General features: G+C 51.0%; 2 long non-coding RNA genes across 3 annotated transcripts in view; one reads left to right on the top strand and one right to left on the bottom strand.

Moving 5' to 3' along the window:
• Positions 1 to 4,167: 4,167 nt before the first annotated feature.
• LOC108176625 (uncharacterized) lies at positions 4,168 to 11,746 on the bottom strand. Its single transcript, XR_011380023.2, has 2 exons — positions 9,640 to 11,746; positions 4,168 to 4,338 (listed from the first exon to the last, which is right to left on the bottom strand). It is a non-coding gene; the product is annotated as an uncharacterized LOC108176625 (long non-coding RNA).
• Positions 4,621 to 20,863, top strand: part of LOC149123434 (uncharacterized) — a 44,290-nt gene continuing 28,047 nt past the window's right edge. For both annotated transcript variants that reach the window (XR_016216035.1, XR_016216036.1), the window contains exons 1-2: positions 4,621 to 4,880; positions 18,869 to 19,096. This is a non-coding gene — a long non-coding RNA (uncharacterized LOC149123434). The remainder of the gene's footprint in view (positions 4,881 to 18,868; positions 19,097 to 20,863) is intronic.

The following is a 20,863-nucleotide window of genomic DNA, read 5'->3' as shown; positions in this document are numbered from 1 at the left end:
ATTGCTTCATATCTGCAAGTTCTGCCTCACTTCATGGATTCAACCAAATGTGAATCAAAAATATTGAGAAAAAATATTATTTATTATTTATTGCTGACATGTACTATGTAGTTAGGCTCATGATGGCTGTATCTGCACTTAACGTGTAAAGACATCTTTCTCCTTATCTTCAATAATTATCTTCAATAATAATTACATAGTAATTACATAGTAATACATAATAATTACATAGTAGTAATAATTACATAGAACTTACATTGTATAAGGTATTATAAATAATCTAGAGTTTGAAGTATACAGAAGAATATGTATAGGTTGCATGCAAATACCATGCCATTTTATTGTGATATTTGAGCATCCATGAATTTTGGCATATGCAGGGGATCCTAGACATAATCTCTTGTGGGTACTAGAGTGACGACCATAATAATCATTGACTTTTTGAACTATGATCCCGCCCAGTTATGCTGTCTGGAGATGACTTATATGTGTTTGTGTGTGTGCATGTGTGTGGGTGTCTGTGTGTATTTTTAAAGGAACTAGCTCCTGTAATTGCAAGAAATGGCAAATCTGATGTCTGTAGGACAAGTTGGCAGGAGTGAACAGTCATGCAGGAGTTGATACCAGGGTCCTTTTTTATTTTAAATGTTATTTATTTAATTTGAGAGAGAGATAAGGGGTTGGGAGAGAAATCTCTCACCTACTGGTTCAATTCTCCAAATGCCTGCAATGGCTGGGGCTGGGCCAGGCCAAATCCAAGAGGCAGCAAATCAGCCTGCGTCTCTCACATGGGTGGCAGGTACCCAACTACATGAGCCATTACCTGGTGCCTCCTATGGTGCATGTTAACAGGAAGCTGAGGTTGGGGGCAGAGCCGGGACTTGAATCTGGCAGCCTGATATGGGATACGGACATCCTAAGCAGCTGCTTAACCCTTGCACCGAAAACCTCTTCAGCCCTAAGGTAGAACTTTTTTCTAGAAACGTGTCTTTACTCTTGAGCCTTTGACTGTCTGAATGAGTTCTCCATCACATTATCAAGGGTAATCTCCTTGACTGAATTTAGATATTACCTAACATCTATAAAATACCCACACAGCAACACCTAGATAAGTGTCTGAATAAATGACTGGATATCATAGACTAGCCATGTTGATACACAGAGTGAAACTAACCATTGTAGCATCTCCCATGCAGTGCAGTCAGATGTGTGCTGAGCAGCAGTCTTCTAAAGACTTCGCTGGATATCTAAGATGACTCACTCCCATGGCCAGTGGAAGCTATTGGGTGTGTGCACAGCTGGCTTTGAACTGTATACAGCACAAGATCCTTCTCCAGGTGGCTTGGAATTCTCTCAGCATGTGGATGGCTACATTCTGCGAGGAAGTGCCTCCAAGAGCCAGTAGAGGACTAGGAGGGTGCTAAGGCCCATTTAATACCTATGTCTAGAGCTAATACAATATCATGCTCACTGTTTTAATGGTCAAAGCAGTCACAGGGTCCTCTCAGAGAGAAATCCTTCCCACCTACACACATTGCAGAACGTGTGGGCTGGGAGATACAGATGTGGTCATTTGGGGAAAATACCATTTCCAGGGCCCACCATCCAAATGCCAGCACCTGCAAATCGTTGCCTAAGGGCTTTCCTTGGCTGCAGTCCACTCTGTCTCCTGTGGGGCAAGTCTGAAGCCTGGGAAGTTAATAGTTACCCTCAGTAGTCCTCAAACCATGACTGACAAGAATTGGATACCACGGTTTCCTTGCCCTCAAGTGGCTTTCTCCAGTGATTTCCAGGTAAAGCCTGCGATGCATCCCATAAGGGCACTGGTTCACGTCCCAGCTACTCTACTTCTTTTTTTTTTTTTTTTTTTTTTTTTTTTTGACAGGCAGAGTGGACAGTGAGAGAGAGAGACAGAGAGAAAGGTCTTCCTTTGCGTTGGTTCACCCTCCAATGGCCGCCGCGGCCAGCGCGCTGCAGCCAGCGCACCGCGCTGATCCGATGGCAGGAGCCAGGTACTTATCCTGGTCTCCCATGGGGTGCAGGGCCCAAGCACTTGGGCCATCCTCCACTGCACTCCCTGGCCACAGCAGAGAGCTGGCCTGGAAGAGGGGCAACTGGGACAGAATCCGGCGCCCTGACCGGGACTAGAACTGGTGTGCCGGTGCCGCAGGTAGAGGATGAGCCTAGTGAACCGCGGCACCGCCGCTACTCTACTTCTGATTCAGCTCCCTGCTAATGGCTTTGGAAGGCAGCAAAAGATGGCCCAAGTGCTTGGGCCCCTGCCACTCACGTGGGAGACCCATGAGAAACTCCTGGTTCCTGGCTTCAGCCTGGCCCAGCCATCTGGGGATTGAACCAGCAGATGGAAGATCTCTTTCTCTCTCTCTCTCTCCCTCTCTGTCTCTCCCTCTCTCTCACTCTTTAAAGTAAATAAATAAATCTTAAAGAATTAAGTTTCAGTTGTGTAAATTGTAACTGTGTATTCTGCTGTCTTCCCTTTCTTGTTTCTTTTCCATAATCACCTCCTGAAAAATCCACTTGCAGTCAAATTTTTGGCTTAGGGCCTGCTTCTCCAGGAACCCAATTCAAGTTGGTGAGTGCATCATCCAAGGTCACAGAGCTAAAACTAAAGGCTGAGCTGATCCTCCATCAAGACTACTTTCCAAATTTGTTACATTCTAAAGACGTTCTGAAAATTAATGTGCTTAACCTTATTGAGAGATGGCAGAGAGCTTACAGAAGAGAACAAATTGGAAGTTCATACGTTAATTGTTGTTTGGAAAGAGCATTGGACTAAGAGTCATGAAATGTGGATTCCTGCCCTTTGCTCTAAGTCACGAACAAGCGGCATAGGAGGAGAAATTGAATTCTCTCCCTCCACCAAGCACTCTAGCATTCCGGTGAGACTCAAATGGAAGGATATGTGCAAAAGCAGTGTGATCCAGAAAAATAGGAAATGGATGCAATGATTAATTTGTCCCATTTTTAGTGATGCCATTCAACAAAACTTTATTTATTTATTTATTTTTTGAAAGCTCCTCCGATAGTCTTGATCCTCATTCTACATATCGGAAATAGGCAATTGCAAGTCCACCAACCCACACCGTCTGGACAATTCAGATTATGTTCAAGGTTTCCTGTTTTAAAACAGGATTTTTGAGCAGGCAGTTACCGATCGTCCACTTTACCTGGAAAGAGCTCCTGGGACACACAGCTCTTGTCTCAATCCCTGACAACAAATGTCCCTGTCATTGCAGAATGGATGTAGGCATGCGTGGAGAGAGAGACTCTAGATAGTTTTTCTCCAATGGCTTATGGAAAAAAAAACACATCCTATTATTGTTGCACTCTGCTCTATCTTTAGGATTTATGAATCTCACCCCTCTCGCTCTCCCCTCACTGTGTGTGTGTGTGTGTGTGTGTGTGAGTTTTGATACCTATCTCTTTGTGTGTTAGTGAGCAGGGTAGAAAAATGTACACAACAGATTCCTAGGAGAGAAAATGGTCTTGGACTCATTGAATATTATCGGTGATATTCTGGGGTAAAACATGACCATGGGGTCAGGATTTATGTACTTCTTTGCTTATGAAATTGATCACGCATTCTGGTAAGAAATCTAAACACAATTTAGCTATTAAGGATTTTGAGCATGCCCCACGTTGGTATTTGTTTCTGTTTTACAGAAACAAATTGATTGGATCTACTACTTGTTCAGAAAACTTTGCTTGCCAGCTGAGCTAAATTCACAGCCTTGCCTGCAGAATCTGGCATTCTGCCTCCTACTAGCATTGGCCTGTGCCAAGGTGGAAAGAGACTGCACAGGGGGCATTCTATTTCCTCCAAACTCTAATCTCGAAGGAAGTATTTTTTTTAAAACTGGCAGTGGACAGATTCCCATCTGCACCATCTCTTCCCGAGGTATCTGGCTGGTGCTGAGAACTAAGTATCCTCCTTTGTGCCACTAAGACAGCTTTTTTATGAGCACTTGCGTCTACGCACGGAACCAAGTCATAAGGACTTAATTTTAATTGGTCTATTCATTTAAAAAGAGCTACCTAAAAGGAAGAGGGAAAGGAGGGGGGGGACCAGCCCGGGAAAATAAAACCAGTTTCTAACGACTTCAGGGTAAAACGCACTGTTTATTTTAGAAATGAAAGCCCAGAGAATTTTATTTTTAAAGTCCTTTATTGTCTTCCTGTGCGTGGGTAGTACGGGAAAGGCGAGAGAGCCCCTTGGAGGCCGGCGAAACGCATCCTTCTGATCCACGTCGGTGACTTGGCTCCATCCAATGTCTAAGACATTAACGGCAGACGGTCCACGGTGGGTAACGCGTCCTCCTGAAAAACCGCAAAGACAGACGCCGTCGATCACATATACACCGCCGGCTGTCTTAGTCACCGTGACCAAAATCCCAATATTAAGGGAACGGGCCCGGGAGGGGTGCGTCTGGGCTTTTGAAAAAACCCTAGACCAAACTCATCAAATCTAACCTGCGCTTTTCCTAATATATTTTTTTTCTCCCAGGCAGGAGACCCCACCAGGTCTCGTGGGGCTCCCAGATGTTCCCCCGGAGCGGTGAGAGCCCCGCATCCCATCCCCCAAACCCAGACGCACCCCGACCCGCGCGAAGCCTTCCGGGCCGTCAAAAACACGTGGCGGCGAGTTTAGTCCCAATAACTCCCGTGATGATTAATGAGCGACTCGATAATTTAATATCCCGTGTGATTAAAAGATCAGGCGTGGGGGGAGGGGAGCTCCGCGCTCGCTCTCGGGGGCCGCCCAGGGCGGACGCCGAGCGGCCGCGGGTCCCGGCTGCGCGCGAAGCCGCGCGCCTCCTCCGCACAGCGCCTGGCGACGCCCGGCGAGCCACCTCCCCAAGGTCAGTGGGGCTGCGGAGGGGCGGAGGGCGGTGGATGGGGTGTTCGGCCGAGGGGAGGGGAGGCATGGGCCCTGGGTAGCTTGGGGCTGAGCCCACGAGTAGCGCCAGGCGCCCGCTCTACCCGCCAAGGCGCGGAGAGGGCCGGAAAAATGGCCCCGGGCACGGGACGGACGGTTTTGAAAAATCCCTCTTTGCTGCACCACAGGGGCTTAGCGTCCCTGGGTCCCGCACACACCCCGCTCCCCTGGGGAAGAGGGGGCGCCCGGCCCGGCCCCGCGGTCTCCCGACTCCGAGACCTAAGGAGAGGGTTTTCCTACCCACAGGGCCGACAGAGTGCCGCCTCAAGCCCCGCTCCCTCCCTAGCCCGCGGACTCCGGGCTTGTGCGGTGCCCGGCGGGATTCGCGCCACCTCGGGGTTCCGCACGTCGGAGGAAAGTCGGGTGCACGCAGCCGGGCAAGAGACGGAGGCCGGGGGGAGGCAGCGAGACGCCCCTGGAACTCGGCGCAGAGTCTCTCGGGGGTGTTTCTGGTTGGTGCGGAGATCCGATCTAAACTGAGGCTCCTGGCGGGACCTCCTGGCGGTCACTTCCCGCCTTCCGGAGTCCAGGAAAGCTTCGGGCGTGGCATCCCTTCGCCTCGGAGAAGCTTGGATGCGGGTTAGCGGGCCGGCTGCCCTCTCACGGTCCCCGCCGCCACGCGCGGGTCCGCCCGGAACGCGAGGTTGGGGATGGGGGCGCTGCGTTCGCCGCGGCGCGCGGCTCAGGGACTGCGCGCGGGCTCCGAGAGGCCGCCAGCGGCGGGACACCGAGAGTGGCGCCTCCTACTTCCCGACCGCGTCGAAGGGCTTAACGTTTGAAGCCGGGAGGGCGGGTCGTTCAGCCCCGAGGCCGGTTGAGTGAAAAAGAAAGCGCCGCGACCTCTCTGGCGCTCCTGGAGGCCCCGCGTCCAGGCGGTGCCCTGGGCCTGGGAAGACAGCCGCTGCTGCGCGCTGGACTTTCCGCAGAGAAATGGCATCCCGAATGGGGACGCCGGGTGAACCCAAGCTGCCCGCTTTGCTTCAGCCAAGCAGGCCCAAGAGCGTGTCAGGACCCGCGCGCCTGGTGTGCGGTGCGCGAACCCCCTTCCGAGAAAGGAGCGGAAGCTTCCTAGGCCCAGCTCTTTGGTTCTGTAGGGCTCAACCCTTTCTTCTCCTAGCTTCTTCGGATGTTTGGAAGAAGCGCGGAGCAATACTGGGGGATGATGAGCCCCCAGAGAGAGCTCGCGGTCTGTGCGCGTCTCGCAGAAAAGCACGCAGGGAATACAAAGCCGACCTCTTTTGCTGGAGCGGGAACCAGCCACACACCGGCCCTGGGAGGTGCAGCCTGAAATGCCCCCCAAATTAGCAAATTGGGACCTTGGGTTCAGGATTTTCAGGACACACACAAAACTCTCCTTAGAGGGAGAGGGAATCGGAAAGGGAGGCCAGAGCGGAAGTGGCCAGAAGCCTCGTCCACCAGCCCTTGGCCCCTTGGGCCTGAAAACCTGGATGCGCCTTTTTCTTAGCGCCGCACTCACCTTTGCCCAAAGAGGCCACGCCCCTCAAGGTGCGTTTGTAGGAATTTGGGGACCATGGCTGCTGCCTGCGGCCACGAAGAGGCAGCCCGCGTAGTACCCGCAGGCTGTGGCGCTGAACCCCCGGGGTCCACGACCCAAGGCCGCCGCTCGGCTCCAACGTGCCGCGTTTGGCCTTGTTGCCTACATCGTTTCTCAAATTTGCTCTAGGTCTGCGCACCTCGCAGACGGGACCTGAGCCCCTGTATCTGGTTCCACAAAAAACAGTGGCTGGACCCACGGAGGACAACTTCAATGCTCAGGACCAACCTTGTCCTCTCTCAAGATAGGGCGTGAGTAACGTGCCCCGCGCGCCCGGCGCGCAGTGTCTTTCCCAGGCATTGCGTCTGGCTTCCGGAAGCTGGACAGGGAAGGGCTGAGACAGAAGCGTGTCCTTGGGAGGAAGAATTGCTAGTTCTCCGTGGTAACTGGGTTGCGGGGAGGAGGGGCGAGGGACATCTAAACCCGGTGTTGTTCGGCCGATGGTCGTTAACCAGCTAAGCAGTCGCCAGGGCACTCCGGGTCCCCAGAGTTGCGGAAGGAGGAAGAGGTAGCCGTATCCTCTGATCCACAGGACCCCCACAAGCCCAGTGCTTTCGGACCCCTGCGGCACGACGTGGCCTCCGGTGGCCGTGCACGTCGACGTGCGGGACGCGAGCGGGGCTGCGTGTTTGCGCCTCCCGCGTGAGCGCGGGTCGGCGCGCGCTGATTTCTCCCGTCGCTCTCCACCCCGCTGCCGAACACCATTTAGGGCAAGATCGGGTGTAATGGGAAACACCATCAGCAGACAATTACCCTTTCAAAGGATTCACTTCTCCTCACAGACACTGTTATTTGAGAAATAGGATCATTTGATTTCATATTGCACTAAATAACACCCAGCCGGTTCAAATTGCCAGCTTCTTAAAAACCGCCCATTGGAATAAATTGCAGCGGTCTCTTTTGCCTTTCAGGGCAGCGTGATGGGTACCGGGCAGAACTTGTACAAATAACTACAAAGCCAGACAGCCCTGAGCCGGCTCCGTTCGTGCGAACAGCTCTGCCGCAAAGCAGGCAAAGGCATCCAGGCACCTATCCCAGCCACCGCCCCGGCGACGGCTGAACCGTTTGTCTTTTGCAATTAAAACGCACGGGCCCGGCTGCCCGGAGGAACCGCTTCCAGCTACAGGGCGCCTTAGCCTTGCTTGGAGAAGGATGGGCGGCCGCGCGACGGGGATTTCCACAGGTCTTGCTGCGTGGCCCGCGGGCTTTGCGCACTGATTGAGTCACTGCCGGGGGTGTGGGGCTCCGCAGCCGAGGCGTGCGCCCTGCCCTGTAGGGCGGCGAGTCTCAGCTTCCCAGAGCAGAGCGCGCTGCAGCCGCCGGGCCGCGCTGGTGCAGCCGTTGCGCTCTGCCTCTGGGTGCGCCCTCCAGGCCCTCAGCACAGCCATCAAGCCGGGAGTGTTGTCTCGGCAGGGTTGGGCTAGGGTCTGGGGGCACAGAGCCGCGGAGTAGAGAGGGGCGCGCGCGGCCAGCAGCGAGCTGGAGTTCGCTGCACACCCAATACCAGAAACAGCTCAGAAACAATTGAGCCTTTTGAAGTCACGAGCTGCGGTTTGTTAATTGACATTGTTCAGCCAAGTGACGATTTGTTTAGCTCGATGGGGCGATCTATCCTCCACTTTAAAATAAAAAGCCTTGACCCCCTGATTTTTTTTTTTTTTTTTTTTTTTTTTTGTGCCAAAGGGTTGGGTGGGTTCCGGACAGCCAGGGCTATGGCAGATCTGCCAGCTCAAGTCTTTATTGCATTTGTGTTTGTGAACTTCTGGAACACCGCCTTAGGGGCTCTTTCTCTGCCAGGCACATTGAAGGGCGGCTTCGGGGGGTTCACGGGTGCACCCCTACTGAGAGCCCGAGCCGGAAGGACCCTGGACGTGGGTGCCGAGATCTGGAGCGCGTTAGCCTGGGCCTCTGGGGACCGGGTGGGAACCTTCCCCCTTCCTTGGCACTGGGAGGAGCTAGGGAGCAGGGAGTTGTGGGTATGAGCCGAAAGGGACGGTTCCAGGCGCGTGGAGCAGGAAACCTGCGTTCTCCTCAGGGTGGGCGCAGGCTTTAGCTGCGGGGCCAGGTCTGTGGTAGCTGGATAGGTGTGTGTGCCCGCCTGGGGAGCAAGGGGCTTAAGCATATCCTCACGCTGCACTTGGCCTTGTCCTACGCACTCTGACCTGCGCCTTAGCCTTTCTCCAGGTCGCTCGTCTTCTTCACCAATAAAAGCCCCCCGGTCCGTGAGGCCCGATTCTCCAGGCGAAACAAAACCTGGGCCAGGGGCATTCGGCGCTGCTCTCCGGGCCTGGGGAGGACGCTGCCGTGCCCAACTTCCCACGCCACCAATTCGGGCCCCAGCGTAACCGGATCCAAGGCAGGGCCGAGGCTGCTCAACCAAGCGCCGCCAGAGCCCCAGCCGGCCCGGAGCTTGCTCCATCCGGCTCCTACCCCACCGCGGTCGCGCTCTCACCGACAGCGCCGCATTCCGCCCACCGAAAGCAGGTAGGGCTCTCCCTTCCAGCTCCGCACCTCCGCCCGGTGGATGGCGCGATGGAGGAGCCCTTCTCGCCAGGCGCTGAGCTCAAACGCGGAGGCTGGAGCCGGAAGGGAGGTGCGCAAAAAAAAAAAAAAAAAAAAAAACCGCTTTGTCCCACTCCAGAGCCTGCTGCCTGCGCGAATCGGAACCGGGGAGCCACGCGTGCAGCCTCGGCCTAGCCAGCGTTGCGACTCCGACGTGGGGGCCTGGGCCCTGAAGCTGGCCGAGGCTGCTGCGGCAGCGGATCGCGCCCCTTGGGGGGAACCGGAGTGGACTCCAGGGACCAAGTGGGTGGGCTTTCCCCTCCCGCACGCGCCTCCGTCTGTGTCTCTGCGCGGACCGGAGACGCGGCAGCGTGTTAAAAGGAAAGTTGACCTCTCGCACCGGCTGCGGGAGCCTTGCGTCTGCCCCGTGCCGGCCTGGGAGCCCTTGGCGCGGGCACTGAGAGCCAGCTGTCGTGGCCCCCGTGGGCTCAGGCGTTGGCCTTTGGCGGTGGCCAGCGGGTCAGTCCCTTTACCCGCTCTCCGCGCCCCCAGACCCCGATCCCGCTCGGGGCTGGCCCCGCGCTCCCCTCCCTAGCCCGCGCTCGCTCCTCGGAGCCGCGTTTACCAGCGCGTTTTGTTCGCCTGTCGGATTCCGGGCCGCGGGGCTGTCACCATGCTCTCCTCCGACGGACGCTAATCAAGTAATTTCCCCATCCCAGCCCCATCAAATTGCTCTTTAGCTGTTGAACCGCGGAGTTTTGCTCGCCTTTTCACATGCTAATCACGCCCATTCAGCGCCTCTCGGAGGGGCTGTTTGTCGCGGGATAAATCTCCTTGTTGCCCGCTGCATGATTAATTGATATTGTTGTCTGGCTTTTGTGGGGGGCCCGCGAGGAGCTGACAGGCGGCGAGGCGCGGCTGCGCCGGGGGCCGCCGGCGACATCACTGGGCTGCCGAGGTCCCGGCGAGGTCGGGCCCGGGCTGGCGACGAGACGCGCCCGGTGTAGTTTCCCTTATTAGGAAGAGGATGAAAGACGCGGAGAACCCAAGCCCTGCAGCCCGCCGCTCGGGCGCAGGCACTGCGCAGCATCTCGGCCGGCGGCGCAAACAAAGCCTAGGCGTTTTTTGTTGTTGCTCGGCTCCGGGAAAAGAGCGAGCGTGTCTTCTCCACGCGGGAGACAGTGACGTCTGATTTCGGCCCACACGGGACTTCAAGTGGCGTGGAACAGGAGCGCGCCGCGCCCTGGCTTAGTTTTTCCGCCAAGGAACAAGTTGGGGATTGTTCAAGGACTGGCTAAACCCTAAGAAAAAAAATAAATAATAATAAGTCAGCGGACGCCAGAGCGCAGATGGAAACCTTGGAGGCCAAGATCGGAGGAAGACGTGCGTCCAGCCGCGCCTGAGCCGCAGCCGGAGCGTTTCGGGTTGTTGCGGGGGGCGCACGGGGGCTTAAGGCAAATCGCCGGCCCGGGGTGGAAGCCCAGGCCCGTAGCGGCCTGCAAGCCCAGACAACGCCGGTTCCTGCTGGTGGCTGCATTTCGGTCAACCCCACAAATTCCTCCGCCTCCCCTCCGGCACCCGGTGTGCCCTAGGACAGGGACATCCCCTAAAACTCGGGAGATTCAATTAAATTGGTGCAGTGACGCCGTTGCTCCCACCGCCTGCTTATTGCAAACATTTCCTTTTGCGAGTTCTTAAAAAAAAAAAAAAAAAGCAAAGAGTAGAAAAAGAAACTGTCGCCTCCGCTTTCACCGCGCGCGGGGTAATTGATAGGCGCCATCGGAGGTCAAAATTTGCATAAGAATTAAGAGCAGTAAATTAATTTAATATTCCGTGCACATCTCCAATTATTCCTGGAGACCTTTCTCTCCGCGGCTGCCAGAGAGGGGATTCAGCTGCTCTTCAGCCAAACAACATCTGTGCGGTTAATAATTTGATAAACAGCTCATACAAATAGTTTCTGAATTATCTGGCAGCCCAATGACTATTCCGTTCGGAAACGTCTTGGCAGGAGCCCGCCGAGGGCCTCCCCCCACCCCCACCACCCTGACAAATGTCTTATCTTTTAAACATCAGCGGGTGACCATGTGTACAACGACTCATTGTCATTAAGTAATGACCCCAACCCTCAACAAAACAACCACACAAACGACCAAACCGCCTGCGCCGGGGTCGTTAGGGTATGAGCAGGTCGTTTCTTGGAGACCCCCGGTTGAATGAAGAACAACCTGAGCTGCAGGGGAGACCTGGGTGAGGGGGAGGATCTGTCGAGAGGTATCAGGGGCTGTTTTTTCTTTAAGGTCATGGTTGAGATGGGTGGCTGGATTTGTGCATGGAAAAACCTGCAGGGTCCCTCCTGGGTGCTCCTGGGACCCAGGAGGGACCCAGGGAAGGCGGGCTGGAGGGAGACCAACTTTCTACTGCGCGCTCCCCATGTGCTGGTGTTATTTATTCAAAAAACAAGTACATAAAAATAAACCTAGAGACCCAGAAAACTGGGCTACGATGTTGTAGCTGGAACCATCCTTTCTTGGCTTGTTCCTAGCGTCCTCTTGCCCACATTCCTTACTGCTTGACATGGGTATTCGGGAAGACTTACCGAGAGGCACACATCCTCCTATGGACTGAACCACAACGTGGAGCTGGCCCAGTCCAGAAAGGAGGCACTTGCAGAACAATGCCCTCGATTGTCAAAACAGGCCTGAATGTAGATACTGACCCTAAGACTATCTTCATCTCTAAAGACTTCACTGCTGGAGTGAGGATGCCCCTTTATCTTTCCACCACCCATAGCAGAGTTGGTTCCTGATAGAATGTCTAGAAAGGAACCATTTGATCTAGGAGTCTTGGTTTGTTCTAACTCTTGCAACCTCCACATTGCAGCCATGCTCACTGGAAGTCTGTGTTTAGCCTGGAATTACTCTGCAGCAACTTCAATATACCAGCAGGTTCAACAAGGATTTTTATCTTCGGGTCTATACATTGCCATGTGTTTGATGCATACACCTCACCAGTTCACTCGTTTCCATCTGCTTCCTGTACTGCTGATAATCTAAGTACCTGAAGCCGCTGAAAACTACCCTGAAGTTCTGAGGAGTGCCCAAGCAGTAATATGACAGAGCTTTGTCTTCGTACTTTAATGAGTGGTAGGTAGCACTGAGCTTTAAATATAGGCAAACCCTATACATCTAAAAATCCAACTGTACAATGAATCCAGTGCTTGCCAGGGCTCAATTGAAGAATCACTTTTCCAGAAAACAAGTCATTGTGTCACAAGAATACAACAATAGCATTTCTACCAGGCACATTCATTTCTATTTTTAACATTTTCTGCTTGCATTTCATTAGATTTTCCCCATAGAACTATAGACAGTGCCGGGTCTTGCAGGTTTTTATATGCATACAAATCATCTCTGTTATTTATGAGTGGAGGTCTCTGTCGGCATCCCTTTATTAATTTGACTTTGATTCAGACTTCTCTAGTCAGCGGAGTGATTTGAAAACATTTCTTTCCTTAAATGGGACATTATCAATTCTTTTGGGAACCATTCTCATTTTAAACACCAACATATTCAGTTTCTTAATCTGCAGCCCTGTGTTACTCATTTTTATGCACACAACCTCTTGCCTTTGGCGGTGGTTCCTTTATGCTTGATATTTATCTTCTTTACATTTGTTTCACTATTTTTCAAGGCCATATATGGGCAGAAAATGGCTATTAAACAAGAAGGCGGGGAACTCTGATGGTATCTTTGACTGTGTGAGTAAAGCCACAGAACATGGACATTTTGAGATTTTTTTTTACTAATGAGCCCTCTCCAGAAAAGCCGTCTGGATGCCATTAAAGTTGATGAGTTTGGAAGGATTATCCTGATAAATGCTTAGCTTTGGGGTGATTAGACACATATTTTCAACATAGCCTACCAACTGAGGCTGAGGTCTGTGACTAGAGGAGGTTTTTCTGAGCTTCACTGGAAATTGTTGGGGGGGGGGATTAGAGGACCCTTTTACTCTGTAGAATTCAAATCAGAGGTGACTGCTACTCCTGTTCAACTTGCACTGCGAATATTGGAAATACAGGGGCAGGTGCTGTCGCATGGTGGGTAAAGCTGCAGCTTGGGACAGGTAAGTCCCATGTTGAAGTGCCGCTACATGTCCTACCTGCTCCACTTCTGATTCAGCTTCCTGCTAATGGGCCTGGGAGGGAGCAGATAATGGGCCAAGTGTTTGACACCCTGCCACCCATGTGGGAGATCCAGATGAAGTTCCTGGCTCCTGGCTTCTGCCTGGTCCATTCCTGGCTATTGTGGGCATTTGGGGGAGCAAACCAGCAGGTAGAAGCTCTCTCTCTTTCTCTCCTCTCTCTTTCTGTCATTCTTCCTCTCACTCTTTTAAATAAGTCATTAAAAGATATTAGAATTACAATAATAGGTGGTGTTTATAATAAGTCAATGTAAACCTTGGTAATGTCCACCTAACTGATATAGATATATACCTCCTATCTTTGGAAAAATTGAAGAATGATCAAGGGATAGAATAATGACTTTAAAACACAGTGCAATCTCTAATGAAGATAAAAGGCCTTTTTTTTTTTTTTAATCTGAGAGAGAAGCACAGAGCCATTAGACAAATTCTTCTAATTCATTGCTTCCATTACCATTTTGGTGGGGGAGATGGTTTCTGCATACACAACTTAAATCCAAATCTAGTAAAAATTTGAATTTGAATTTCAAAAATGCAGGTCAGAATATGAACATTAAGAATAGGATCCATTTAGATAAACCTGTCTGCTCTTACTTTCCTCCTCTTCTTTTTAAAAAACATTTATTTATGTATTTGAAAGGCAGAGATACATAGAAGGAGAGAGAGAAAGAGAATCTTCTATTCTCTGGTTTACTCTCCTAATAGCCACAATGGCTGAAGCTGGGCCAATCTGAAGCCAGAAGCCACGAGCTTTCTCCAGGTCTCTCATGTGGGTGTAGGAGTACAAGGATTTGGGCCATCTTCCACTGCCTTCTCAGGAGCATTAGCAGGGAACTGGATTGGAAATTGGAACTTGAACGGGTACCCATATAGGTTGCCGGCACTGCAGGCAGAGGCTTAACCTTCTATGCTACAGGGCCAGCCCCCATAAAATATCTTTTTATTTGTTTGAAAGTCAGGGTTACAGAGAAGGAGAGACAGAGAAATCTTTCATCCATTGGTTCACTTTTCAGATGGCTACAATGGCCAGGGCTGGGCCGGGCTGGGCTGGGCTGAAGCCAGGAGCCAGGAGCTTCTTCCAGGTTTCCCACATGGGTGCTGGGGCCCAAGAGCTTGGGCCATCCTTACACTGCCCTCCCAGGCCATTAGCAGGGAGCTGGATTGGAAGTGGAGCAGCCAGGACACGAACCAGCACCCATATTAGATGCCAGGGTCAGTGTTTCCATCTAGTACACCACAACACCGGCCCCATTCTCTTCTTTAATATTTAAGTGAGCTGTTCTGAGTGGCCTTGGCTATCTAGCATCTCCATCTATGGGTTCAAGGGGAGACGGTTGTCAGCCTGTAGATAACTGCAGGCTGTGGAAGGAAGCTCCTCAGAGATGATTGGAAGATGTCTCTGATCACCACAGACATCAGCCAATCCCCTGGTGCTTCCTCTCTCTCTCTTTCTCTCTGGCCAGGATTACAATCAACTTCTCAAAACTTCACATCATTGTTCTTGTAGTTTTGTGAGTTTTAAAGTTATTTATTTAATTTGAAAATCTTAGAGAGAGAGAGAGAGAGAGAGAGAGATCTTCCATCTGCAGGTTCACTCCCCAAATACCCACACCAACCAGCGTTGGGCCAAGCTGAAGCTGGGAGATTGGAACTCAATCTGGGTCTCCCATGGATGGCAGGGTCCTAAGTAGTTGAGCCTATTGCCACTCACTGGGGAATATCAGCAGGAAGCTGTCTCAGAAATGGAGTAGTAAGGACTAGAACCAGGGACTCTGATATGGGATGCAGGCTTCCTAGAAGTAACTTCACCCTTGTGCCCAATGCCCATCCTGATTTGTGAGCTTCTGAAGACACTCTTCTTGTATATGGTGGTAAAATTTCTTGGGTAAGGGGTTCCAGTATTTTTTTTTAAGATTTATGTATTTAAAAGCCAGAGTTACACACACACACACACACACACAAAGAGGGAGGGCAGGAGAGAGGAAGGGAGGGAAGGAGGGAGGGAGGGAGGGAGAGAGAGAGAATCTTCCATCCACTGGTTCAGGGCTGTGTCAGGCTGAAGCCAGGAGCCTGGAGCTTCCTCATGGTCTCCCACATGGGTGCAGGAGCCCAAGCTCTTGGGCCATTTTCCACTGCTTTCCCAATCACATTAGCAGAGAACTGGATGGGAAGTAGAGCAATTAGGACTCGAACCGGTACCTGTGTGGGATGCCAATGTCACAGGCATAGACTTAACCTGCTACGCCACAACACCAACCCTGGGGTTCCAGTTTTATGTCTGTACCATGGAGTAACATGGACTAGTAGTGGGGTTGAGTTTGCTTACAAGGGAGGGTCAGTAAGGTCTGGGGAGCCTTCTGTAGTATTTGCTTTGGCCAGGAAGTCCAGTCCAGGAGTCTGAGAGGGGCCACAAGGGCTTGTGCTGCTTTGCTGCCTCTGTGAGGAGGGCAGATGGGCCCTGCTGAGTACCAGATCTTCAACACGATGTTGGGGATCTGCCATAGTCCAGTTGGAATGAAAATGAGGATAGCAGAAAAAAAGATAGTGGGCAGAAGGGCTTAGAGTTCTACTTGTCCACTAACTAACTTGGGCAATTACTCAGTCTTCCTGCATCACAGACTCCTATCTGCGGCATCTCACCAATTTATTCTCTTCTTGCTGGATGTGTGTCTGTCCAGCTGGACTACATTTCCCAGACTCCCTTGCAGCTACATGTGGCCCACTAATGGCACACATACAGAAATGACATGAGTAATTCCCAGTTCACACTTGCACTTCCTCACTTCTTGCTGGTTGGGAATGATGCTAATGGAAGCCATATAAAGAGGATGGCAAAGCTCCCCCAGTGGCCTGGGCTCCCAGCATGACTTCCTGGAGTAGACTTTGCCTTCCCATCCTAGATGTTGTATGGACAGAAGTACATTTTTATTCTGTTTGGAAAGCTGCATATTTTGGTACCCGCTCCAGGTAGTCTGTTTTCTGGACGTATTTTTCTTAAATGTAAAATGAAAGTATCGTAGTTTGGGTTTCTCCACAGGCAAGCAGTTTATGGAGACAGAGAGAGAAAGATCTTCCATCCGCTGGTTTAACCTCCAAATGATCATCTCAGGAAACCTAAGCAGGGGAGTGAGGTTGAGAGATGCAGAGGGAAAGGAATTGTTAATATGCGTTATCTATCAAATTACCATTGTGGCCAAGAGGAATTTAATTCTACTGGAAGAACTTTGGGAAAAAGCATCGAGCATCTGCCTTATAGTGACTCCATCTGAGCTGGGGCATTTGTCTACGAGTCCCCATCAGTCTTCAGCTGTGAGCTGCTCGGTGAGCATTACCTCCTCAGCTCTTCTAGTCTGATGCGTAGGTGGAGGGAGCATCAGGGGCCACACAAACCAACAAAACCTCCCAGGCAATGAGCAAGGTGCTGGTGGTTGAATATTGAGCTGGTACACACTGACATATAAGGATAAGGATGACACTGACAACTTCTACACCAACAGGCATTGAACACAGTCTTGAAGATCTTCCTGCATTGTAGTTACTTGAGCCCAGTTTACCAATCTATATCTTGTAGTTGCTAATCTGAAATGTCTGCTCTAGCCAGATAGGTTTACTCAATTTAGGGCTCCCCTGATAACGTCTGCGTTAATTCTCATTTTATTTCTGCCATGTTTTCATGCAAATGAGTTCAGTACCTTTGTCCACCCCGTTTTCCCTACTGTTTCTTTTCTTTCTTCTTCTTTTTTTTTTTTTTTTTTTTTTTGACAGGCAGAGTGGACAGTGAGAGAGAGAGAGACAGAGAGAAAGGTCTTCCCTTGCCGTTGGTTCACCCTCCAATGGCCGCCGCGGCTGGCGTGCTGCGGCCGGCCCACAGCGCTGATCCGATGGCAGGAGCCAGGTACTTATCCTGGTCTCCCGTGGGGTGCAGGGCCCAAGCACTTGGGCCATCCTCCACTGCACTCCCTGGCCACAGCAAAGAGCTGGCCTGGAAGAGGGGCAACCAGGACAGAATCTGGCACCCCTACCGGGACTAGAACCCGGTGTGCCGGCGCCGCAAGGCGGAGGATTAGCCTAGTGAGCTGCAGCGCCGGCCCCTCCTGTTTCATTGATCTATCACTGCTTATCAAACTACCCAAAACTTAGTGGTTTAAAACAACAACAATTTATTTTTTCTACAATTCTGTGGATCAAAAATGTAAGCAGCACTTTCTGGGTACTTCTCTGTGGTGGATCAGCTGGGCAGATTCGTGTGGAGAGTCCACCGTGGCCTCTCATCTCCCAGGGCCTGTCTTCACGTGCCCCCAGTCATTTGCCCAGCCTTGCCTGGGCTTCTCTACAGCATGACAGCTGTGCTCCTGGAGGGAGGCAATGGGAGTTGGAAGTCTTTGTAAGGCCTGTGCGGCCGGAAGTCCTGGACTCATCACTTCCGTCTCATGTTAATGGTCAAAGCGAGTCATAAGATCTGACCAGATCCAAGAGAAGGGGAGATAAGCTCCTTGTTTTGCATGGAATGAGAGGAATTGAAGGTGGCCATATTTGGACCTGTCATGCCTAGTTACCTGCTTCTACTTATTTAAATCCCTAAGACACTCTCCTAGCCTCCTTCGTATAGGAAGCCTTTCCCATGGTGCTAGTCCACGGAAGCCTCCTATAACCCTCTTCCAACTCCTGGGGCGTCACTTAGCACACACACTTTTTATGTTATTGTGTTCTAAATCAGTGACTGTTTTGTGACACTTTATGTTGTTGTTGATTGTTGCCTGTTTGAGGGCAGAAAGTGTAGGTTAGAGCTCTAAGGATCCTTTGTTCAGCTTGGAGCACATGGTGGGCTCTTTGTGCATATCTGTGCAGAGACAAAGGAAAGTCACAGAAGTAGGAGTGAAGTGGAGAGAATGACCAGCATGCATATGCCCTTGAGTTAAGATCTAGATCCTAAGAGCTCATTTCTTTTTTTAAAGATTTATTTATATACTTGAAAGTCAGAGTTACACAGAGAAAGAAGGAGAGGCAGAAAGAGAGAGAGAGAGAAAGAGAGAGAGGTCTTCCATCCACTGGTTCACTCCCCAGATGGCTGCAACGGCTGGAGCTGAATTGATCCGCAGCCAGGAGCCAGGAGCTTCTTCTGGGTGCAGAGGCCCAAGGACTTGGACCATCTTCTACTGTTTTCCCAGGCCATTGCAGAGAGCTGGATGGGAAGTGGAGCAGCCGGGACTTGAACCAGTGCCCATATGGGATGCCGGCACTGCAGGTGGTGGCTTTACTTGCTATGCCACAGCGCTGGCCCCAAGAGCTCATTTCTAGCAGCTTGCTGTTGAACTCTCAACTGCTTGTTATGAGAGCCCCATAATTTTGAGGTCTTCCCAGCCCAAGTGTGGCTTAGGTGATGTACGTGCAAGAATGGCCATATATGGAATGAGTCACCTGAGCCCATCTCATGGCTAAGGATATCAGATGAGTGGCTGGATGGCCTCCCTCCCCTTTCCAAATACCACCAACCCTCTGCCATGTCCAATCCCCTGTAGCAAGCAATGCCCTTCTTTATACTGCAGGTGCTACCTGCTGGAGATGGAGTAGGAAGGAGAGGGTCCAAACCTGAATCCCAAAGCCTTAGTGTAAATCGACCGGTAAAGGCAGTGTTTCTCTTTCTCTCACAGAAGAAACTAGGGCAGCGCGAATTTGCTGGAAGATTCCAGGCCATTGAAGCTGAAGGAAGGAGAACCAGAGACGAGAATTTGTCTCCCTTCCGATCAGCCAGGCCAGTGGTCTCAGGAGGCATGCCGAAGGCTGCTTTGCCCAGGGCATCAGCAGATGGCTAACGTTCCCACGGACAGCAGAGAAAGATGAGACCATGAGCCAAAGAAGATTCCAGAACCTATGAACAGGTTGGTGTGGGTTTGCAGTCCATGGATGGGTACCCCTCACGTCTGTAGCATACAGTCTCCTGTGTTGTGACTGGCTCCACAGTCATGGGGTTGCCCAAGGAGAGTAGGCCCATGGGGAAAGTGGCCATCAGTGATCGCAGAGTATGCTGTCCTTTAGTGGAAACACAGAGGGCACATCACAGATGACTGCCGTGAGCAGTGGAGCCAAAGATTGACAGGACTCCCTGTTCCGGAAGTTGTTGCTGCCAAATAGTGGGGGCACTTCCACAGTTCCCTGAACACCTTCTTCCTGCAGCCCAACCCTACTTTTTAATTAAATGGCCTAGATTTTCCCTTTGAATCAAACCTCTCTTTAGTCTGTCTGTCAGAAAAGGCTCGCTGAACTCATCCCATGGCTAAGGATATCACATGTGCTAAAGGTGCTGGTTTCCACACATTCGCTACCCAAACTAACAACTCTCGGTTGTTGGCTGGTGTGCAGAAAATGCATTTCACTGAAAGCTCAGAAATGTGTCATGGATGCTGTGTTCTAGGGGGAAACAGACTAGGGCTTGGGCTTTGCCAGGGGCCACACCTGGGCTTAAATTCTGTTTCTATCACTAGCCATGTAGCCTTGAGCACATTGGGACAATCTATCAGATGGGGAGTTTTGAAAAAATTCGCTCCTCTGTAAAGTGGGAACAGCAATATCTAAGTCACAGGATTGTGTATGTATGCAAAGTTTCTAGAAAATTCCCTGGCACAACATTATATTGAGTACAGCAGTGTGCTTGCGGACGGTGTGAATCATTTTCTATTAACCATCAGAAAATGCACGCAAGCACCTGTGACTCCTAAGGATAGGGAAGACATTCAAAGGGTTGATTACTGACCATCCCGTCAGTCAAAGAAAATCTTCCGGTACCAATCTAGAGGACACATTAAGAAGATGAGGCATTAACGCTTTGATAGAGAGGAATTCTCTTTTATGGCTGAAATGACAGATGACTTGCTTACAAAAGTCGGCAGAAACTTCCCCCCAAATGATTATGAACCTCATGCATAGTAAGTAGGAGAGCAATGCCTGGATTCCCAGTAGCAGAGGTAATACACACACATGCACGGGGCTTTCCCTTCTGCCTGCAACATGCAACCCCAAATTGCCCACTGACTGGGCAATGCCACTTCACATAATTGCAATCTCTTAGAAATTCTTGGAAAAAAAAAAACCCTTTTCCTTTTGGATGACCCCTAGTTATGGAGAGTCATCCTTTTTGTCAATTCCCAAGTCCTGCTACTCACACTGAGAGTTGCTGCTCAGATGGGGACCTTGGAAAGCAGTCCATTCCCTCTTTCTCCCTTGACTAAACTTCTCCACGTGCAAGCGCGTCTCCAAAAATAAATCAAGAGCCATCCTTCCAATCACCTCCCTCTCTTCTATTTGTTGGTTGAGGATACTACAGAATTTGCAGGGTCCTTCAACACTTGGTGGAGCAAATATCTCTCCAGTGACTCTTTAGTTCAGCTGAAGGGTCCTATTTCACCTTTTCAGTTAGTCATTTGTCAGAAAGCCAGGACTGAGAGGTGTCACAAGGAACAGAAGGAACTTGATGCCTTTAGGAAACTCCTTTCCAAAAATCCAGAAAGGGACACAAATGCCTGGAGAAAATTAGTTTCAGGACAGAGAAAAACCAAACAGATCTGGGAAACTGCTGGAAATGAGCATACTTAGAAATTGAAAGGCAAATTCCTGAGTTTCATTTCACTCCTTGTAGTATGTGTCTATTG

This window comes from Oryctolagus cuniculus, chromosome 11, assembly GCF_051225735.1.
Source record: "Oryctolagus cuniculus isolate XC-2025 breed Fujian yellow rabbit chromosome 11, ASM5122573v1, whole genome shotgun sequence".
NCBI lineage: Eukaryota > Metazoa > Chordata > Mammalia > Lagomorpha > Leporidae > Oryctolagus > Oryctolagus cuniculus.
This window is presented reverse-complemented; position numbering and strand designations above follow the sequence as displayed.